Source organism: Ipomoea nil, unplaced genomic scaffold (genome assembly GCF_001879475.1).
Source record: "Ipomoea nil cultivar Tokyo-kokei standard unplaced genomic scaffold, Asagao_1.1 scaffold1977, whole genome shotgun sequence".
Lineage (NCBI taxonomy): Eukaryota > Viridiplantae > Streptophyta > Magnoliopsida > Solanales > Convolvulaceae > Ipomoea > Ipomoea nil.
This window is the reverse complement of record NW_017618405.1, coordinates 1,221,660-1,239,619: the sequence shown is the minus strand read 5'-3', so window position 1 is coordinate 1,239,619 and position 17,960 is coordinate 1,221,660. Positions and strand designations below refer to the sequence as shown.

Genomic DNA, 17,960 nt, shown 5'->3' with positions numbered 1-17,960 from the left:
ATATATGGATTGAGGAGTGAATAACCTTTATTATGGCATTTAGGGGCACCCCTACAACTTCCGTAACAGCAACCATTAACATGGGTGTTAATTCAAAAATTAAAATTGTAATTAAACCCATAACAGCTGGAATTAGATCCAACAGTCACAAACAGAAGCAGAAGCTGTAGGAAACTGTGCTTGGCCAGCACAGTTTCGGCCAAAGCCGAAACTTTGCAATTTACAAAGTTTCGGCCACTTGGCCGAAACTTGCAAATGGCCAAGTGGCCGAAACTTGGGTTGGGCCAAATGGCCCAAACTTTGCATTTGCAAAGGTTTCGGCCGGGCAGTGTGCAAGTTTCGGCCACTTGGCCGAAACTTGCAAATGGCCAAGTGGCCGAAACTTGGTTTGGGCCAAATGGCCCAAACTTTGCATTTGCAAAGGTTTCGGCCAAATAACACTGCCCCCCCCCCCCCCCCCACACGAAAACATCACAAAGTTTCGTGTTCTCCAGTGGCTGTGTTGGAAAATGAATACCGAAGTTTTGGCATAACTTAGCCCGCAAGGCCTGCCAATTTTCGGACGACATTCGTGCCGTAGGTGCCGGCGCACACGAGATTAGGCTTGACCCAAGCCTTTTTTATCTCATTCTGGGATTTGATTTGCAACCCCCCCCCCCCCCCCCCTGCGCGCGAGAGAGAGCCTCTATGCTATACAATTCAATAAGCTTAAAAAGAGCTCTTGTATAAATAGTGGGGCAAATCCTCTTCCCAAATCAATGTGGGACAAAAGCTCACTTTTTCCCTTCATTTTCCAACTCAAATGGGTCTACTTTGAGAATCAATATCTCATTCACCCATTATCCGTTTTGAGCGTACAATATATCAATCTCTTCGTCTCACTTCGAAGAACCCGAATCCACTTTGACCCGACCCAAATCGGAAGTGGACCCCACTGATAATTGTACCACAAAATAGCCACTTAATATGCCATTTCAAGCTATTTTTCCAACAATTTTTAATTTTCTTTTTATTTTTGTTATTTTTTTCAAAAATCAGTAATTATTTTAATTATTTTTTGTTATTTGTTATTGTTTTTTATTTATTTTAAAATTTGTTGTGTATTATTGTATATGTTAGGCATTGTTGTGATTTATAGTTTAATAGAAAAAAATTGGGTATTCTCATACTATGCACTATAAGGTTGTTTTTGAGAGTATGATGGATGGATAGATGCTTTATGAAATCTTGCAATTGGGAGGGAGAACAACTAATTTTTTGTGTGAATTATAAATCAATTGTAAGTAATGTAGAGGTGAAATAAGATTTTGAACTAGATTTGTGATTTTTCTAGTGACAAATTAAAAAATTGTGTATTCTCATAGATCTCACTTTGCTCTATATTACTATCTATTTATTTCTCTAATGTGTAGTATGATAGTACTTTGATCTAGGCATATTTGACCAACCATTATCTTATCTTATCTTTTTTGTTTCTTCATTGAAAAATTAATTATAATTTTTTAATGAGATTGGTGTGGTATTGTATATGTATATAAAAATGTGTATGTGTATTATGTATTATGTATTATTATTAGTTTAAATTAATTAGTCTAGGTAATATTTTAAATTTAAAATTATTTAGTTAAAGCTTTAATTTGAACCTTTAAGTTATAACTTAAGAAACTAACTCATTTATCAATCTTAAATGTTGTGTGATAATATATAGGAGATATGGATCGGAGTTGGATGTATAAAAAACACAATACACTTGAATATGTTCATGGGGTTCAAGAGTTTATAAAAATTGCCGAGGAATATGAAAGTCAAATTGGTGAAAATTATATAGTGTGCCCTTGTTATGATTGTAGAAATCTACAAAAGTTTCGTAGTTCTGAACAAATTAAGGATCATTTGATACGTCGTGGTTTTAAGCTAGAATATGACCGGTGGATATGGCATGGTGAAACTGTCCCTACTAGTAAGAGTACAAATCAAAGAGAATGTAGAAAAAATGTAAAGAAAGATCAAAGTAATGAAGATAATGTTGGAAATGATGGAGACAATGATCGGTTAGATGAATTGATGCGTGATATGCAAGGGGATTTGAATGAAATGCCTCAAGAGTTTGAAAGTTTTTTTGAGAGTTTTGGAAAACCTTTGTTTTCTGGATGTAGTAAATTTACAAAGTTATCAGCGGTGCTTAAATTGTATAACGTAAAAGCAAAAAATAGGTGGAGTGATAAGAGTTTCATGGAGTTATTAGAGCTTTTAAAGGGCATGCTTCCTAATGAGAATGAACTTCCTTGTTCAACTTATGAAGCAAAGAAAATGTTATGTCTATTGAGTATGGAGATTGAAAGGATCCATGCATGTCCAAACGATTATATTTTGTATTGGAATCAATACAAAGGCTTGCATGTGTGTCCGAAGTGAGGAGCATCACGTTATAAATGAAAAGGGCTTGATGATGCATGTGACTAGAAGAAAGGTTCTCCAGCGAAGTTGTTGTGGTATCTACCGGTGATTCCAAGATTCAAACGTTTGTTTGCAAATGCAGAGGATGCGAAGAATTTGCAATGGCATGCTAGTGGGAGAAAAGAAGATGGAAAGTTGAGACATCTTGCCGATTCTCCTTAGTGGAAGAACATTAATAAGAAGTTTCCAGATTTCGGTGCTGAAAATCGAAATCTTAGGCTTGGACTATGCACGGATGGAATGAATCCTCATGGTAACATGAGCAGTCGCCATAACACTTGGCCAGTTCTTTTAACAGTTTACAATCTTCCTCCGCGGTTGTGTATGAAGCGCAAGTACATCATGTTATCATTGCTAATATTTGGTCCTAAACAACCAGGAAACGACATAGATGTGTACTTGGCACCGCTTATTGAAGATTTAAAGATGTTGTGGAATGAAGGTGTGACAATATTTGATGCCCATAGTCAAACCAACTTCACTTTACGAGCCATGTTGTTCTGCACAATCAATGACTTCCCAGCATATGGTAACTTGTCAGGGTATACTACTAAAGGGGCTAAGGCATGCCCTGTTTGTGAAGATGAAACAGTTGATTTTTGGTTAAACAACAGTAGGAAAAATGTGTTCATGAGTCATCGAACCTTTTTACCTATTGACCATCCTTATCGAAAGAGGAAAAAAACTTTCAATGGAAAATCTGAGACTGGAGTTGCTCGCTTACCATTTGTTTATGAACGAGTCAAAAATATTGATAATGTGTCGAGAAAAACTTCAAAAACAAGTCAAAATGGTATTTCGAAAAAGAGGTCTATATTATGGGATTTACCATATTGGGAGCACTTATATGTTCGACATTGTCTTGATGTAATGCATGTGGAGAAAAATATTTGTGATAGCATTATAGGGACATTGTTGAATATTCAAGGTAAGACAAAAGATGGTATTAAAGCTAGAAAAGATATGGTAGAAATGGGGATAAGGACTCAATTAGCACCACAAGAATCTGGAAAGAGGGCATACTTACCTCCAGCTTGTTATACTCTGTCTAAAAAGGAAAAAACAAGTTTCTATATCTGTTTAAATGGTGTCAAGGTTCCTTCTGGCAATTCATCTAACATTAAAAAGCTTGTTTCAATGAAGGACCTTAAATTGGTTGGTATGAAATCACATGATTGCCATGTGCTAATGCAACATATGTTACCTATTGTTATAAGAGGCATATTACCTAACCATGTTAGACAGGCCATTACAAAGCTTTGCTACTTTTTCAATGTCATTAGTAGTAAAGTTGTTGATATGAGGTGTTGGATTCTTTGCAAGCTGATGTGGTAGTAACTTTATGGCAATTTGAAATGTATTTCCCCCCATCATTTTTTGATGTTATGGTGCATTTAACAGTTCACATGGTGTGGGAAATTAAAATGTGTGGTCCTGTATTTTTGAGGTATATGTATCCATTTGAGAGATACATGGGAATTTTGAAAGGATATGTGAGAAATCGATATCGGCCAGTAGGGAGTATAATTGAAACTTATGGCGCTGAAAAAGTCATTGATTTCTGTACTGATTATTTGGCTAATGTTCAGTCAATTGGTGTTCCTAAATCACGTCATGAGGGAAGACTCACAGGAAAAGGTACCATTGGGTTTAAAACACATGTCCCAAGTCAAATATCCGAAATCAAGCACATCATCTCGTACTGCAGCAACTTTTTGAGGTTCATCCATATTTGGAACAACACTTGTCTATTATAAGGCAACAAAATCCTTCTAAGGGTGAAATGTGGGTGACAAAAGAACACAATTGTACATTTATCACATGGTTCAAAAATACAGTGATGAAAGAGTAATCTCAAGTGCCAAATAATACCACTAAAACCATTAGGTGGTTAGCGTATGGCCCTGGAATAGTTGTGAGCACTTATGAGGGATATGATATTAATGGGTATACGTTTTACACAAAATGTCAAGATCAAAAAAGTATAGTGCAAAATAGTGGAGTGACATTAGAAGCACAATCAAGAGAGTATTCTAGTGCTAAAGATACTAACCCGGTAGATGCTACTATGTCAAACTATGGAGTCATTGATGAAATCTGGGAACTTGATTATAAGGTGTTAAGGATTCCTATATTCCGATGTTCTTGGGTTGATAACAGGCGGGGTGTCGGTGTAGATGATTTGGGTTTTACCTTAGTTGATTTTGGTCGGCTAGGATGTCATGATGAACCGTTTATACTTGCATCTCAAGCTAAACAAGTCTTCTATGTTTCTGATCCTATTGATAGTAAGTGGTCAATTGTCTTACAAGGCAAAAGAAGTATTGTTGGTGTTGGTGATGTTGTGGATGAAGAGGAATATGACCAATTTGATGAAACCCCACCATTTTCTATTGGTATTCAACCAGTGGCTTTGGGTGAAGATAACATTGATAATAATTACATGCGTACTGATCATGAAGAAGGGTTGTGGATTGACCATCCGACAGTTTAATTTCTAAAATGTAATCTTATTATTTTTTTTAACATTTTTATATTTTATAAGATGTTCTTTATAACATAGTTATCTTATGCATGTGCAGGTATATATATATATATATATACAAATTCATGGCCAACAATCACACAGATCCGATGGTAGAGGAACCTTCAAAGCAAACAGAGAGCAAAGTGCGTAAAGCAAGAGGAGCTACAAATTGCAGTAAAATGAAAAAGGACTAAACCGGAGGATGAGTCTTTGTTAATTGAGTTCGATGACATGCATAGGCGATAACACCTCACTTTTCTTAAACTTAATTACAGTTCTAAAAAACCAAATTAAGATAAACTAAGCAGCGAAAAATCAAACTTAATTAACAAACTAGTGGGAATGTCACCGCCACAACCACCTTCCCACGGTGATTGCACAGGCTAAGGATAATACTAAACATCAAGTCGAACTAACATCCGAAATTTACTACATTTAAGTCACTTGGGAAAAACACCCCGGTGTCTATCACCAAACATAAATAACTTAAGTATACAACCATCATCCATAACATCATAAGGTAAAACAAGAGTTTAGACTATTAGATCTACTAAACTAGTCTAACTCGAACAACTCTCAAACGCTGGGCCCACTAGAAAGGGGTTTTGCAAAACAACAAGTAGACAAGTAGAAAACAGCCGTTAGCACGAAGCTAAGTATAACCACACTCAACCCTGTAAAATACTACAGTATATACTTTGGAAAAACATTTGCTCACATTCTCAAATCAAGCAATCTCAACACTTAGACAACTTTAAGATAAACTACAAGCTTTCTATATGCTCGCAACCTATAATATCAACAGGCATGCTTCAACGATAAATACTTATCAACATAATCACTCTAACACATATTCATCATAGCAAAACTCATCATGACGATCTCATGTTGTCAAGCAATTGCGTACTACAATCAATAAGAAATTATTCTCATGCTTTCAAGTTCTCATCATGTAAACTAGATATACATCAATCATACTCAATACACAATCTCGGGTAATCATTCTCAATATGCAATCTAGTGCAAGTATTCTCATTATGCAATCTCACACAATACTATACTCAAATGCAATCTTGTGCAAACATTCTCATTATGCAATCTTGTGCAATACTATACTCAAATGCAATCTCGTACAAACATTCTCATTATGCAATCTCGTGCAATAGAGTAAATACCAGTCAAGGTCCCTCAAGTTAAGTGGTTCCGCCATCAATGGTCCTAAGCTTTCATTTTGACATTCCGTCATCTTCCGATTTCAAAATTAGCCTCCAATAGTCCTTCAGTTAAGTTTGTCCATCTCAGCCCTGAAATCTTAGTGGCATAATAGTCTTTTTTGGGCTTCTCGCCCTCCTTCACCACTCCACTCTCTCCTTGGTTTCTTCCCAATTTTTGTTCGCTGCCCTGTAGAGACAGAGTACAGGCGACTGCGGACCAGAGGCAACGATCGTTTGCTCCAGAGGCCGCCACCATCGTCCACCGTGAACCAGCGACCAGAGCTCCCCAGACCGCCGCACCTCCTCCCCTCTGCCAATCTGCCATATGTTTTGTTCTCGAAAAACAATTCCCGAACTCCAGCTCTATTATAATCAGTAGCTATGGTGAAAGACAAGGAATCAGATCCAAATTTAGGGTACCTCATCCACAAAAGAAACAGAGGTCAAGCTGTCAAGTCCTACCCGGGTAAAGAATAAGACCCCTGCTCCAGTTCAAATCACCGCGGAGTAAATTCTCCGCGAGTCAAGGGAGAGACAGGAGGCAGAAATCCGACCGCCTAAGCAGAAAATTACTGATTCTAGTGAACTTGCTTACTGCCGCCTCCAGAAGCACAAGGAGTTTGAGGACCAAATCCGCCGTGTGCGGTGGAACAAGGGTGTCTGGGTGAAGTATGCTAGATGGGAGGAATCCTGGTCGCTGGTTCACGTTGGAATTTTATTCCAACACTATACTGACCACAATATTTAAAGAACTAAATCCCAAAATTCCCATTTTCAAAGGCCCAGAAACAGTTACCCCCAAACAGCCTGGAACCTAATGGAATCTTGGAGTAAGCAACTGACAAGAACAAGAATCCAATCAAGATAGAATTAATGGCAACTCTCTCTAGTCTAAGCATATTTAAACAATCTTTGTGTGAGCAGAAAGCGGCGGCGCTGCTTGGTTCTCGGAGGAAGAAACGCTTGCTTCGTCGGAGCCTGGGGAGTTGTTCTTATCGGCGTCAGTCCGCATATCTTTGGAGTATTATTGTTGTTCTTTAATCTGTAACAGCTACAAGGGGAAAATCATACGCATATCGTTGGCGAAAGTTGAAGAAATGAACTTTTCCACTAGGGTTCTGACAGCTAGCTTTTTGTGCTCACAACCAGCTCCAATCAAGTTCTGACCGCAACCCAGATACTAAACCAAGCTACTTAGCACAAATGGGTGAGAAAAATGTGAAAGGTTGAGTATGCCCTTGCATTTCATGGCTGAAACAGAAAACACTAACGGAAGGACTACCGCAAGTCAATTTTGAAACTCAGAGGATGACGAAAGATCAAAACGAAAGTTTAGGACCATTGATGGTGGAACTACTATATTCGAGGGACCTTGGCTGGTATTAACTCCGTGCAATATTATACATATACACTCGTTTGTAAATAGAATACTTTTCTGTGGAGGTTTCTTAGAGCCACAAGGACTCGCTTGCTTTCATTTCTTAGAGTCGCAATGACTCGCTTTCTTAGAGTCGCAATGACTTGCTTTCTTAGAGTCGCAATGACTCGCTTTCTTTACAAATAGATGAGGTAGGAACTTCACCGTAGCGTGAACGAACCTATCCCGGTATGGCCCCTAGCCGAACTATGCTCAATCTCATCCACCGAACCACTCTCTTGGTTCTAAACTCATCTCTGTGGAATCAGGTATCGAACTTTTAGTGTGCACACCCCCTGACCAGGATTCCAAGACTGGCGGGAAGTTTCCAACCTTGTAACGTGGGAATACGCCGCGTTACATATACTTGGACCGCAATGTCCATTTCTTTCTTCCCGAGAAGACGTAGTCCAAACGGGTCCTCCAAAACAAGGTTTTCCTCACCATAGATATATATATATATATATATATATATATATATATATATAGATATAATACCCATGTATCTCATATATGCAACATTTAACTTATGCAAAAAGAAATGCACATACTTCTCAACTCATTCTCAAAAGACAAGACAAAGATGCTCTACACGGAAACGAGATTTTTGGAAAATAATACTTAGGCTCACATTGGCCACTTATGTGAAGCAAATCCCTAAAAGCAAAGAACTCAAATAAACATTTCTGTGAAGCATTTCATCACAAATTATACTATAACATGCTCATTTCTAATCCAAATTCAACGAAATCAAAGCCCAAACGTGCGTCAAGACGGCCCCGAGGTACCGAGCCACAAGGGCCCGTGACACATGGTCCGAAACGACATGTAGCTGAGCCGCAAGGGCCCGGCCACTGCACAGGGAACAGCTCACGGACCTTGGGGCGGGGCTCAGCTAGGCCCGCCCCCTTGAACTGCCAAATTTATGGCTCTAGGCAACGGCCCTCTCCTAGAGCCGTTCCCTAGGCCCGACTGGCCACGGCTCTAGCCAACGGTCCCCTTGTTGGGCCGTTGGCTGGTGCCGGTGCATCTACTGGTGCACATTGCCTGTGCACCAGATGGTATCTTCTCATCTGCAATTCAATCTCAGGCAATTCTAACACATCCAAAACATCAACAACACATCATAGACAAGTAATAAATCACTTCATAGCTCAAACACTTCAAAAATCTAACATTTCTACTCATTTCTACCTATGAAACAAAGGGTTCACACAGCCAAAACTTAAGATGGGAGTCCATGGGGTTATACCTTTGTTGCCTTTTCTTCTTGTCATCCTTCCTTCTGTGGATTTCAGCCTCTACTCTACTCATACATCACTCCATTCACCACCTAGACACCTCAAACAACAACCCAAGCCAAGCCTAACAAAACTCAGAGATTGAAAGCTAAGATAAAAGGAAACCTTAGGATGGAAAATGAATGGAGGAGATGAATGCTAAAACTTACTGTGTTTGCTTCATTCTTTCAACAGAGCTCAAAGGTGAAGAGGCAAATGAAGAAGATCAGGAGAAACAAGGTGGAATGGTTCTATTTATATGGGTGCAAAACCCTAGGTAACTTATCAATGATTGGTTGGTGGGAAAATGGTAATTTGGCTTGACTCCTTAAAATATCAGACAAGGGAAGGTGGAGTCTAGTGGTTCACCAAGCATCATGGACCAAGGTCTAGAATCATGGTTTTGAAATAGTTTTGGGGTAAAAATGCATTTTTCCAAAATTACTTTCTAGACAACCACTAAGTTTAGTTTTCTCAGATTTCTCCCAATTTCCTCATATTGACTTTCAGGTCAAAAACTTGGTACGCAATGTACCCGAGAATTTAGGATTTTTGAATTAAAATAAGTCCTGGTGTTGAATTTATTTAAAAGTGTTTCAAAATAATTTATTCAAACACCGATTTCATCGCAAAAATTTTTATAGAGTGAAAATGGCTATTTTGGAATTTCTTAAAAATCAAATTTATAAAATAAAATTTTGAGTTGTCACATAGGCCTATTGGCCCAAATGCAAGGAAGTTCTAAAATTACCTTGGCCTTATGGTTCGTATTCACATAGACATAAACATTGAAGACTGGCGTCAAGTTCCCAACGGGGTTAAAGAATCAGTGGTGCATGATCTTTAAGGTAATAGTCAATAATTTAATTTATATATTGATCATTATTTCATTTTATTTTTGGGTTCATTAGTTTATTATATATGTTAATGTCAATAAAGGCCTAATTATTTGTTATTTTATTGTTGTTATTCAGAAAGAGTTTAATATCCCTGATAAAGAAAGAAATAATATTTTGTACCATGCATGGATACGTTGGAAAGATTTTAAAACAAGATTGGTGCGTAAATTCATCAACAAACAGAACCAAAATATAGCTCTCCCTGTGAGTTATATAAGTTCTTGAATGAAGAAAAATGGGAGAAATTTGTAACAACGCATGAAACTAAAGCTGATAACTTACTTTCTTAATAATCATGTTTTATTATTAGTCTTAATGTTTTATTATTATTAACATATTATTAAATAATAAATTTATTTTTAGGCCAAAAGTCAAAAAGTATAGGGAGTTGCAAGCGCAAAATGAGCATCCCCACTATTTAGGGTCTAAGGGCTATGTTGGAAAGCAATCTGAGTGGTTGATATGTGACCCATTGTCTTCACAATCTTCTTATGCTGCTATTATCTCGACCATATCATCTACTGATCATAGTTTGAATTGGGTTCGAGCGCGATCTAAAAAATCTGAAGATGAAAGTTATTACATTCCCAACGAAAAAAATGAAGGGAGTGTTTGATAAAATTGTAAGTAATACAAATACTTTAAATATATATATATATATATATATATATATATATATATATATATATATATATATATATATATATATATATATATATTATTGACGAGAATGCTAGCTAACATGTAAATTTTAAATCTTGTTTGTGTTGAAACAGGTCGAGAAGTGTGAAGAGATAAGTCAAGGCTCATTTCATCCAAAAAGGCAAAATGATATATTGACAGCAGCTCTTGGCACCAATGAGTATGGTGGCTATGTGAGAGGTGTTGGAGTGCACTCCAATATTCGGGATGTGTTTGGTAAACCGGAGAGCATAAGTAGTGGAAATTCAGCTGGGGTTGTTTCGTTAGTGATATGGAGAAGATCATAGAGAAGAAAATATATGACAAAGTGGCTGAAAAGATTAGAAAAGAAACAATGGAAGATATGCAATCCAAGTTTGATTTGATGCAATCCCAGCTAGAATATTTGATGAAGAATACACAAGCAAGTCCAAAGGTTGGCACACCAACTCGGAGCAGTTGCCATTCTATCGATCCATCGAATAAGCTTAAGGTAATATTGAATATCTTTAATATTTTGAATATCTGATATTCTACTTGTTATTAAGTCTTTTAATTTTGATTCATAGGAAAATCCAAAACAAACAAGAATGATAAATTTTGAAAGTGGTGATCAATCTGCTGTAGAATTACGACCATTTCTTGTTGATGATGATACACTGCAGCAATTGGATGAAGGCAAAAAATGAGTTAATTCCAGCAATAGTCCTCCGACTATTGTGATTTTCCAAATTTGGTCCTCGTCTTTTAATTTTGACGAAATAAACCCTTGACTATCAGATTTGTTCCACCATTGGTCATTTCGTTAACCTAGAGTTAGATAAACGTTAAGTTAAGGGGTAAAATGGTCATTTTCTGGGTTTCTTCTTCTCCTAGCTTCCTGTACGATGAGTAACTCTATAGGCAAAGGCAGCTTTAGATGTGGTAGCGTCACTGAAGACTCATCAGCGTTTTTGTGTATTTCTTGTGCATAAGTGTTGTCAAACAGCCATTCAGTAGCTAAGCTCCCATTCCCACCATCACAGTCTTTGCCATCAAAAGCTTCGGGTTTAGAAATCTCCAGATTCTAGAACAAGATAGGCTGTGGTTTCAGAATCATCTGGTTCTCGTTAACTGGAATGGATGATGAGTTATTATTAGCGGTGCTTATTATCTCTTTCTGGTTTTCTCCACCAAAGAACATAGCCAGCCTTTGTTGCTATAGTTTCCAATGGAGTTATTGGTTTATGGAACTCAATGACTCGATTGAGGAAGCCAGGTTGTTCTTATTGTTATCTTGAGGATGAACAACATTTGAACTACCCATTTCTTGAAACCCCGCCGAGCTATTTTCTCCTTAGCGTTTTAGGATCGAAGGGAAAGAAAAATTGAAACCCAGAAAGGAGCTTGCGGCGGAGGTTCCTGGCGGGTCAAGATTGAAACAAGGGTTTGATGGGATAACCGGGGAAGAGGTGGAATAGTGGTCGAAAAGGGCGGTGGTGGGAGGGTTGTTTAGGGTAGGGTAGTTTATCGCTCCAAGGTGAAAATCCATAGCGGGGGAGAGAATGTTAAAGAACTTGAACCCCCGCCGTCGATACCTGAGGAGCCAGTTGAGTCACCGGAAAGCCTGGACGCCGATGAGGAGGAGGAGGAAAACATTCATTTTCTTGTTTTTCCGGCAGCCGCCCCCGATGGGAACGCTGCATAAAGCCCCCCCCCCCCCCCCCCCCCCCCCCCCCCCCTCCCGTCCAGTACCTCCTACAAGTCTTCCCTCGACCATCGGAAATACACAAAAACGCTGATGAGTCTTCATCAACGCTACCACATCTAAAGCTGCCTTTGCCTATAAAGTTAACTCATCGTACAGGAAGCTAGGAGAAAAACAAACCTAGGAAATGACCATTTTACCCCTTAACTTAACATCTATGTAACTCTAGGTTAACGGAAGGACCAATGGTGGAACAATTCTGATAGTAAAGGGTTTATTTCGTCCAAATTAAAACATGAGGACCAAATTTGGAAAATCACAATAGTCGGAGGACTATTGCTGGAATTAACTCTGCAAAAAATTGTTCAGACATATTAGAAACTTGCCATCCAATTTAGATTACATTGACGTGGACCTAGAGCAGGCAATCTTCCATAATTTAGATGTGCAGTTCATTCACGTGATGTTTGATGATGTTAAAGACATGTTGACAATGCAATGGCTTGATGTGACCATATTACAAATATTTATCATGTAAGTATTTTTTATAATGTTTTTTATATTTAAAAACTTTTATTTATCTTTCATTTTTATTAATTATCTACATACGTTGTAGATGTCTTCATCGGATGTGTGACAAAATTGGAGTTAATACAATTAGATTTCTCTACCCAAGGACTATTTCTTATGACTCTGTAGTTGAGAATACTGATATGGTCACAAAATATCTTGTTCGTGCCCTGGATCAACAGAAGGATCGAAACTTCATTTTAGCTCCATACCATCAAGAGTAAGAAAATTAAATTTATATTTTTAATTATTTATATAACTTAATTGAATTATTTGTGAATAATGTTTAACATATTTATTTAAATGTCGTAGAAATCATTGGATGCTTCTAGTTATTTCTGTTCCATCAAGAAAAATCTATGTATTAGACTCCCGTGCATGTAAGCGCGAGTTGGAGATTAAGGCCACATTGAATGTGTAAGTATATATATATATATATATATATATATATATATATATATATATATATATATATATATATATATATATATATATATATATATAGTGAAAGGTTCCCGTGCATTTGTTGCTTCCCGTGCGGATGTGCGGTGGATTAATGTGCGTGAGATTTGTACTCAATGTGCGTGAGTGTTGTGTTTAATGTGCCCGAGATTTGTACTTAATGTGCGTGAATGTGTAAAATGCAGCAGAAAATATTGATGTCAGCTTCTTCCCCATCTCAGTAGCCATTTGCTCCCTCCCTGATGATGATGATGCGGAGGCGAGCTATGGTGGTTAAAAATTATGGGAATAGTACAACAGAAATCCACACTTAGCTGTTGTGTAAATTTTACTGTGCGTGCGTCATTTATATAAACATTCAACTGCACTGAAGGTAGCTGATAATCTAGAATCCATGGCCAAATTGAAGGAAGAAGTAACAAGAAGCATGGCGTTAATGTGCGTGAGTTTCTGTTCTGCTTCCTTCTGAGCTCGTAATTCTGAAATACGCACGCACATTAAGCACAAATTTCACGCACATTAAACACAATACTCAGACACATTAAGTACAAAACTCACGCATATTAACATGACGCACATTAAGTACAAATCTCAGGCACATTAAGTACAACTCTCACGCACATTAAGTATAAACCTCACGCACATTAAAGCACCGCACATCCGCACGGGAAGCAACAAATGCACCTGATATATATATATATATAATATATATATATCAGGTGCATTTGTTGCTTCCCGTGCGGATGTGCGGTGGTTTAATGTGCGTGAGATTGGTACACAATGTGCGTGAGTGTTGTACTTAATGTGCCTGAGATTTGTACTTAATGCGTGAATGTGTAAAATGCAGCAGAAAATATTGATGTCAGCTTCTTCCTCATCCCCAGTAGTCATTTGCCCCCTCCCTGATGATGATGATGCGGGGGCGGGATATGGTGGTTAAGAATTATGAGAATAATACAACAGAAATCCACACTTAGCTACTGTGCAAATTTTACTGTGCGTGCGTCATTTATATAAACATTCAACTGCACTGAAGGTAGCTGATAATCCAGAATCCATGGTCAAATTGAAGGAAGAAGTAGCAAGAAGCTTGGGCGTTAATGTGCGTGAGTTTCTGTTGTGCTTCCTTCTGAGCTCGTAATTCTGAAATACTAACGCACATTAAGCACAAATCTCACGCACATTAAACACAATACTCAGGCACATTAAGTACAAAACTCACGCATATTAACATGACGCACATTAAGTACAAATCTCAGGCACATTGAGTACAAATCTCACGCACATTAAGTATAAACCTCACGCACATTAATCCACCGCACATCCACACGGGAAGCAACAAATGCACCTGATCCCTTCCCTGTATATATATATATATATATATATATATATATATATATATATATATATATATATATATATATATATATATATATATATATATATATATATATATATATATATATATAAATCCCTAGAGCCCAACCTGTCAACATAAGACCTTACAGATATTCCCATGATCAGAAAAATATGATTGATAAAATGGTGGAAGAGATGTTACTGGTGTCATTACACCAAGTTCCTCATGTTTTGCTTCACCAGTCCTTTTGGTGCCTAAAAAAGATAACAGTTGGAGGTTCTGCATTGATTACAGGGCCCTCAACAATATCACCACCAAAAACAAATTTCCCATACCTCTAGTGGAAGATTTGTTTTCAAAGTTGGCTAGAGCTATGTACTTTTCTAAGCTGGATTTAAGATCAGGGTATCATTAAGTAAGAATGCAGGAAGGGGAGGAGTTTAAAACAGCTTTCAGAACTCATCAGGGGCTATATGAGTTCAAAGTCATGCCCTTTGGGCTTACCAATGTTCCTGCTACTTTTCAGGCCTTAATGAACCAGGTTTTTAGGAAATTATTGAGAAAATCTGTGTTGGTCTTTTTTGATGACATATTGGTATATAGTTCAGGCTTAGAGGATCACTGGAAACACCTCAGAGAAGTACTAAGTATTATGAGGCAAAACCAGGTGCTGGCAAAGATGAGCAAGTGTTCTTTTGCCCAAACTCAAATTGAGTACTTGGGCCACATTATATCTCAGGATGGGTTAAAGACTGATTCTGCCAAGCTTGAAGCTGTGGCTGCTTGGCCCAAACCTCATACTATCAAGGGTTTGAGGGGGTTTCTTGGTCTAGATGGATACTACAGAAGGTTCATCAAGGCCTATGGAATCACAAGCAAGCCCTTGTCTGATATGTTGAAAAATGATTCATTCAAGTGGACTCCTGAAGCTGAGGAGGCCTTTCAGAAGTTGAAGGATGCCTTGTGTCAATCCCCAGTTCTAGCATTGCCTGATTTCAAGAAGGATTTCATCATAGAGGCTGATGCTAGCTATAAAGGGATGGGGGCTGTTTTGATACAAGAAGGCAAGCCTGTGGCTTTTTTTAGCAAAGTTTTTGGGAACAAGCATTTGGGACTTTCCATCTATGAGAAGGAGTATCTCTCCATAATCAATGCTGTGGAGAGATGGAGGCCCTACCTTCTAGGAAGACACTTTACTATCAAAACTGATCATCATAGTCTCCAATTCCTCCTTGAGCAAAAGATCACCACTGCCCTGCAACAGAAGGGATTGTCTAAGTTGCTGGGACTTGATTATTCCATCCAGTACAAAAAGGGGACTGAAAATGTGGCTGCTGATGCACTTTCCATGATAGAACTCAATGTTGAGGCCTCTGTAAACTCCATTTCCATAGTGCAGCCACAATGGATGGAGGAAATCATCAGGAGTTATAAGGATGACAGTTGGGCCAATGATAGGCTTAGTGCTGCTTTGGTAAGTCCTTCTGCTGACCCTAAACTCTCTATAGTAGGAGAACTTATGAGATACAAAAATAGGTTGTACATTGGAGCTACTGGTAATCTGAGACAGGATTTGATGACTAAGTTGCATGAATCATCCATTGGGGGCCATTCTGGGCAGACTGGAACTTACCAGAGACTAAAGTCTCTCTTCTATTGGAAGGGAATGAAGAAGGATGTCAGAAGTTTTGTAAGGAGATGTGACACTTGCCAAAGGTGCAAGGCTGAGAATGTGGCTTATCCTGGGCTCTTGCAGCCCTTGAATGTTCCTGAGGAAGCTTGGCAGTGCATTTCTATGGACTTTGTGGAAGGATTGCCAAAATCCCACCAGAAGGATGTGATCCTGGTGGTAGTGGATAGGCTCACTAAGTATGCTCATTTCCTAGCCCTGGCTCACCCTTACACTGCTGAGGGTGTGGCAAGCCTGTTCATGGAAAATGTTTATAAATTACATGGCCTTCCTAGGAGTATTGTGTCTGACAGAGACAAAATTTTCACAAGCAAATTTTAGCAATCTCTGTTCAGAAATATGCAGGTCCAACTCAATCTCTTTACAGCTTACCACCCACAAACTGATGGACAAACTGAAAAGGTGAATCAATGCCTTGAAGGGTACTTGAGGTGTATGGTGTTTCAAAAACCAAAGAGTTGGGTGAAATGGTTGCATTTGGCTGAATGGTGGTATAACACCAATTACAACTCCTCACTAAGGTGCACCCCATTTCAGGCTTTATATGGTTACATGCCTCCTATAATGGCTGTAAGTATGCACTCAGAGGGAGGGGATCTGCCATGGGTAACTGCTAGAGAAGCTGTATTGGCTGGCCTCAAGGAGAACCTCAGGCATGCCCAAAATAGGATGAAGGTCTTGGCTGACAAAGAGAGGTCTGAAAGGGTATTAGAAGTGGGTGACATGGTCTACCTTAAGGTGCAACCATATAGACAAGTTACCTTAGCTGTGAGAGGGAATCTGAAACTGTCCTCAAAGTATTATGGACCATACCCAGTTCTGGAAAAAATAGGCAATGTGGCCTACAGGCTTCAATTACCCCCAGTGTCCCAGCTCCATCCAATGTTCCATGTTTCTCAATTGAAGAAGAGAATTGGAGAGGGGAAAGTAGCTCAAATTGATCCTCCATTACTGGGTCAGGAAGGGCAGATTCTGACAGCTCACATAGCTGCTCTGGATAAAAGGATGGTGAAAAAGGGTAACCAAGCAATGGTAGAAATACTGGTGCAATGGGCTAACCTACCAAGAGAAGAGGCCACTTGGGAAAGCTACTATCACTTAAAGAATTTATTTCCCTCATTTGATCCTTGGGGACAAGGATCAAGTGAAGGAGAGGGAGATGCAGCAGCCCTAGATGGGTGTCCTATAGATAAGAAAAGAGGGAGGATGGGTGGCAAATGGAAGAAGAAAGAAAGGCAGAAGAGACAGTTGACAGTTGAAAGAAGAGAAAGTCGGGGGACTAGAACAACGCCGTATGATGAGGGGCAGTTAAGCCGTTGAATAAAAGGGATCCCACGACATCGTATGGAAGCAACCGTTGAAGCCGTTGCCCTAGCTATCCGACGACGTCGTTTTAGGTGTTTTTGCCAGCGCATCTTTCGGTTATGATCCGATAATGTAGGAGTTGTTTTCCCTTGTTGCTTTCCATTAAATCTGTAGAGTGTTAGTGGACAGAGGTTTATGCTGAATAATATACTGAGTTCTTTCTCTCTTCTTCTCCTCTTTTTCTTCCCTAACCCTAATTTCTTTCCCAATTCTATTTCTCACAACTGTGGAGCACTGCACGAATATATAGATACTAGATAGAATCGTAGTCTAACACGAATAATATAGTCCTAGTCTAATATGGATAACACAGTCCTAGTCTAATATGGATAACAGAGTCCTAGTCTAATA

At 38.6% G+C, this 17,960-nt stretch overlaps 1 pseudogene; it reads right to left on the bottom strand.

The window, feature by feature from the left end:
• Nucleotides 1-11,307: 11,307 nt before the first annotated feature.
• On the bottom strand, nucleotides 11,308-12,234 carry LOC109147134 (annotated as a pseudogene).
• Nucleotides 12,235-17,960: the final 5,726 nt, after the last annotated feature.